A 6055-nucleotide genomic window follows, 5' to 3' on the forward strand; every position below is an offset into this window, starting at 1 on the left:
TCAACTAGCCCTACCGGGTTAAATAAAGGTTGAAATATTATATATATATTTTTTTAAATAGTCTACAAGTACATACAATTTCCAGAGTGGCTCTCTTCTAATCTGAAGTTCTGACGATACATTTTATGAGCACCACCAACCACAGTGAATGGTAAATGGTTTCAAAGGGAACTCGCTCTACTGGTGAGTTTCTGAACGTGCAATCCTAAAGGACGGCTGTGATTGGTTAAATGACCTATTAATGTACATTCTATGTATACAATGGTCATTTAGTTGTAAGTACAATGAGCCACTCTGGAAATGTTATGTTTTAAATAGTATATTGTTCCAAACAATACGCTGTAAAAATAAGCTAAATCAAAAAGGTTGTTTTGATATATTCATATTAATATTTGTAATGTTTAATAAATTAATGCGAAAATGTGTATTTCAGAATCCAGACATATTCCACGTGTTATAGCACACTATAAGGAGTATATTGACTGTCACACCCTTATCTGTTTCACCTGTCCTTGTGATTGTCCCCCGCCCAGGTTTCGCTTATTTTCCCTGGTGTATTTATCCCTGTGTTTCCTGTCTCTCTGTGCCAGTTCATCTTGTATGTCTTTCAAGTCAACCAGCGTGTTTTCCCATACTCCTGCTTCTATTCTATTTTTGCTAGTCCTCCCGGTTTTGACCCTTGCCTGTTTTCTGGACTCCGTACCAGCCTGCCTGACCATTCTGCCTGRCCTGACCTCGAGCCTGCCTGTCCCTCTGTACCTCCTGGACTCTGAACTGGTTTTTAGCTTTTGCCTGTCCACGACTATTCCCTTGCCTACCTCTTTTGGAGTGATTAATAAATATCAAAGACTCAAACCATCTGCCTCCCGTGTCTGCATCTGGGTCTCGCCTTGTGTCCTTATAATTGACACCAAGATGTTGTCTGTATCATATACGGTTCACGGATCATAAGATCTTACAGGAGGCATGTATAGGTCTAAAATGGCCCCTTTCATCAAGATTTTCTCAAAAATGGTTTGTGATACAAATGTAAAAAGCATTGTGGAATACCCTAATGCTTATGGTTTACTAATAGATGATTCCAAAGCAGTCATTACTTACCAGTCTATTACAAACCATTGGTTCCACCCTACGGTCTTCTGAAAACCCACCTGTAATAAAGAAATAAACATTTTCTTTATGTATTCATACACTAATATAACACAGTATCATAACTTGCATGATAAAAGTGATACAGAAATGTTCCCTCAATGGCAATGGTCAATGGCAGTGTTGGCTACTTAAGTAGCTTCAATAGGACATTTCCTAGATTCAATGGTTTATACTAAGAAAATATCGTCAATGTGTGCCACATCATTCAATCCTTCTGCCCTTATTTCCTTTTGCCACTAATCGTTTTGTTCTATATGTAATGTTCTTAGTACTATATCCTTCCTAAAGATTACACAAATCGTATCTCTCTCTGCAGCTACTAAATCAGGGCAGTGTACWCCCATTAAAGTAGTCCCTGGCCTCTTCATTTATAGCAGTATGAGTGCCTACAGAATGTGTTCCAAATGGCACCCTATTCCCTATATAGTGCACTACTTTTGACCATAACCTATGGGCCCTGGCTAAGAGTAGTGCACTATATAGGGAATAGCATGCCATTTGTGATGCTGCCTCTGTAAACATGACTGTTTTGCTATGCCGTGCATTCTGGGAATTCTGGCGGCTTGGTTAAAATATTTGACCTTGTCAAGTAACATATAATCATTTTGCGGTTAACTTGCCTAGTCAATCTAATTTATTGAGTCAAACTGTGAAATCAGTTTACAAGGAATTTGCTGTGTGTGTTTTAAGCCAGAATGTAGATCAAGTTTCATATAGAGTAAATATAATTWGATTTATGTCATAATCATCGCTTATTCTAATATATTATAAATGCTTTGGCATTTGCATGTATTTCAGGTATAGTGTAATTGGGGTAAGTTACTCCCATACCTACCAACTGAAAGGTGTTATTAATGTGGGCCTAATTCATTATATCCTAGCAGTTGCTGTGGCAGATGCCCTTCAAAGTGAAAAAATATCAGTGTCCTTAAAGTAGGCTACTCCAGGAATCTGTTTCTAGAAAATCTGTGTCAATAAACAATGGTTAAGTTAACAGCAGGGCATTCAGAGACATGCTCCTCATATGATGCATATCAGATATTGGAATGTAATGGACACAGTGGAGCAAAGTGACATGTATAGGCCTACATGCAAATAGGACTTGATTTCTATGATATTCTATCATTAGTATTCAAGGAATGTAGGCTATTACATGACAGCAGAACAAAATAATGTTTTAGAATAGAACAGAACTTTAAAGTGGAACTGACAGCGTTTTCACTACTCTGCAGGTATGAAACAAACAGACAGTCATAATATTAGTCCAAGATATCAAATCCCCAGTTTATGCTACAAAATCAATTTCATAAGAGGTTTTAAAAATAGGTTCTATTTGACAAAAACATTCATAATGTACAGTAAGACATTGTTGGCTGAATAAATGGATGCAGTTCAATGCATGATTAATATAAGTAGTCCAACAAAAATTGCTATCAGGTTGTAAATCACAGTTGGCCTGGTACATTGTTTGCTGCCTCCACCCATTCGGGACGCAATGTAACTAAGGCTGGGAATGTCAATACTGTAATGAAACAGGCAGGGAGCAGGTCTCGAACCCTCGACCTTCTAGCCCGAGGTCCGGCGCGCTATCGACTGTGCCGCAAAAGCATCCTCGTGCTGCAGAGTCGATTTCCGCGCTTATAAACCCAGGGTCATTACACTACTCCCTCCTTTCAAAGAGCGCGTCCTCGCACTAGCTTGCGACTCTACGTCTTACAGGAACGCACTCACTGGCCAAGCACACACACTGTCGTGGATGCAAGGTCCGATCACTTCTGACACCAATGTAATGAAACAGCAGAGAGCAGGTCTTGAACCCTCGACCTTCTAGCCCGAGGTTTTGACCATAACCTATGGGCAATGACTTCGACTCCGCCGCACGAGCATGCTTTTGCGGAAAAGCATGCTCGTGCGGCGGAGTCGATTTCCGTGCTTATAAACCCAGGGTCCTTACACTACAATCAAACTAGTAAGGGCAATGATCACAAGTCAGTCATAATGTGGCTAATAGCCTAGTGTATCTGTTTATTTAACAAGCTAAAAACAAATAGCCTAACGTTAGCTAACTAGCTAGCTAGCTGCTGAGAGGATGTCATGTCATTGGAGGAGTGGATGAGTGAGAGACTTATTCCCTCATATAGTTTCAGTGGCTACAGCTAGAGATACAAGTGTAATTTGGTTAGCTGGCAAGAAATTTGAATTGCTATGCTAGCTAGCTAGATATGCTGAACTTGAACGACTGTTATCCAGTTAGTATATCTCTTGCGTTCGTAAATTCACTCCGGCTATCTACTCTGATTTCAGAGCACTCTCGTCTTGAGTGTGCCAGAGCGCAGAATAACGGTTGAATTTATGAACGCTCAACACCCGCTGAATATGACCTGTGTCAGTAAACGTCAGCAAAAAAAGTAATTAAATTCCTCCCTGCAGCACAGTTAGTCACTAACGCTCTAGATAACATGTAAACGGTCTAACCAGCTCTGCTAGGGCGAGTAAAATGGTCAGAGTGAGGTGTTCTCTCATTTGTGTCTGGAAGTCGCCAGCAAGCTAACCACCTTTAGCCAGTTAGCTTGGGTGATTGACTGCCMTTGTGAGGAACACTCCGATCAACCCTACTCCTCGGGCCTGAGCATCCAGTGTCAATAGTGCAGTGTGCGCTCGGAAAGCGAAACGCTCTCAATTTACCAGCAGACAATCTGACAACGCTCTGAATTTACGAACACAGAGCCCACTCTAACACACTGGAGGCAATTTACGAGCACACCCTTAGTTGTCAATCAAATGTATTTGGTATCGATCAAATGGGCATGCAGGCAAATTCCCATTCAGTTGTCAAAACGTGGGTTGGGATAAGCATGCATTGGCAGGCAAGCTGCAGAAACACACTATTCCCGATTGTTTATAAGTGCAATTTTGACGGCCAACTGGCTGAAAAAGTTTCAGAYGGTTCATCTAATGTTCCCTCGTTAGAGTTTAGCTCATCTCACTCTTGTTAGTATTAGTTGTTGATCTTGTTGTTGTTGATGTGCATAACTGAGGGAGAGCGAGCCTACCTTTTCATGGTTGTTTGATCAATACGTTTCCAAATGTGAGAAGACTCCAGTGCTACATATTTCAAATCAAATCAAATGTATTTATATAGCCCTTCTTACATCAGCCGATATCTCAAAGTGCTGTACAGAAACCCAGCCTAAAACCCCAAACAGCAAGCAATGCAGGTGTAGAAGCACCTGCATTGCAGAAATTTGCAGAAATCCATTCTGGTTCATGTTGTGGCTTTTGGCGAATGCATTCTAATGAACTAAAGGTACGCTGTTGCAACTGTCTGTAAACAAACACAGTCCAGTTCAAAGTGAAATATGGCAGGCCAGTATGGCAAATGGGATATTTGCATAAAGGCCTACTGTAGCTCTGATTGGCTATGGCTCACTGGTCTGGGTAGCCTCTGGTACTGGACAAGACAGGTGTTTTTATTAAGTTTTATTTACTGCAGTGTCTATTAATTGTCCAAATGCACGGCCGCTTTCCCAATCTATATTGCTATAGAATTTTCAAAAATGCCTTTACTTCATTCCCAAACATTTGATGAATTTATGGAAATGTGAAAATGGCTACATTCCCATTGAGTAGGCTACAGAAACAAGAACGAATGTATTGAGTGAAAGAAAGCTAAAAACTTTTGGAATGGTGCTCAACTACTGTAGCGGGCGGCAGGTAGCCTAGTGGTTAGAGCGTTGGGCCAGTAACCGAAGAATTGATGGATTAAATCCCCGAATTGACTAGGTAAAAATCTGTCGTTCTGCCCCTGAACAAGGCAGTTAACCCACTGTTCCCCGGTAGGCCGTCATTGTAAATAAGAATGTAAGAATTTGTTGTTAATAAAGGTTAAATTAAAAAAACTTTTTTTTTWAAACTACAATACAGTCAGGACTTAAACAATGGAGTGCATACATTTGTGAATGGCAGTCAAATACATCAGATACTGTCCATTAAGAATGTCGAGCCCAGTGTCTTGCGTTAAATCATCTCTATGCCAGTATGGTGCCAGTGTGTCCCCGCTATGTTCCCTGCGCAATAAAACCAAGAGCTACCACGAACCTATCAACATGACAACACCCGATACGTCAATATACTAATTAATTTCCTATAGACGTGTGTATAGAAGCATGAGACCTACCTTCCCAATGCAGAAAACAATAACAATTGGAACGTTTGTCATTACACTTGACATTACGTTTTTCGTCCTCCATCCGCTACACTGTCGCCATTTTGCTTAAAATTCTGCAGGTTAAACTATAATCTGAGAGGTATTTTCGCAGCGGAGATATATTTTTTTTATGTCAGTTGAATAGCACAGCGCATGGGACTTCTCTCTCGTTGATACTGCAAAATGCCATGAACATGTCATAGAATCTGTATTTTATTCCACTCCTGCTCAATTTAATTATGGCAATGATCTCAACAAAACGAACCTTCCCCTATTCAAAATATGGATCATCCCAGACCCAGATCACTGTAGAAAAATCGTTGGGTTAAATTGAGTTTGGAAGATGGTCAAACTGTGGGGTGTAGTAGAGTGACACAGTTAACCAACACACACCGTCAAATATTATCATAACACAGTAGAACATTACATTGTAGCCTGACACTATCAAATGTTACATATTACTGTACATAGATTTCACTCAACATTGCATTGGACAGGTAGCCTCTTACAAACCATCCTGATCTCGCGAGTTTACATTCTATTTGGACAGAATGTAAGCCTACGTTCTATTGTGGGCACGAACTATCTTGATCTCGCGGTGGTTCGTACAAGGCTATTGGACAGGTGGGAGTGGGGGGAAAGGACATAATAGCGAAGGTACATAAAGACATTACGTAATCGTTTGAGCACTACCCA

The 6055-nt window shown here is 40.5% G+C and overlaps 1 protein-coding gene across 2 annotated transcripts in view; it reads right to left on the minus strand.

Annotated features, from left to right (window-relative positions):
• Nucleotides 1-5530, minus strand: part of LOC111972358 (zinc finger protein 644) — a 46529-nt gene extending 40999 nt beyond the window's left edge. Inside the window, exons 1-2 of one of the 2 annotated variants that reach the window (XM_023999381.2) lie at nt 5330-5530; nt 1102-1151 (exon numbers count right to left, since the gene is read on the minus strand). The gene's annotated coding sequence lies outside the window, so the exon portion shown is untranslated. Of the gene's footprint in view, nt 1-1101; nt 1152-4205; nt 4485-5329 lie in introns of those variants that run through there. The other variant, XM_023999382.2, reaches the window with a different exon arrangement.
• Nucleotides 5531-6055: the final 525 nt, after the last annotated feature.

The sequence above is a fragment of the Salvelinus sp. IW2-2015 genome, linkage group LG13 (genome assembly GCF_002910315.2).
Source record: "Salvelinus sp. IW2-2015 linkage group LG13, ASM291031v2, whole genome shotgun sequence".
Taxonomy (NCBI): domain Eukaryota; kingdom Metazoa; phylum Chordata; class Actinopteri; order Salmoniformes; family Salmonidae; genus Salvelinus; species Salvelinus sp. IW2-2015.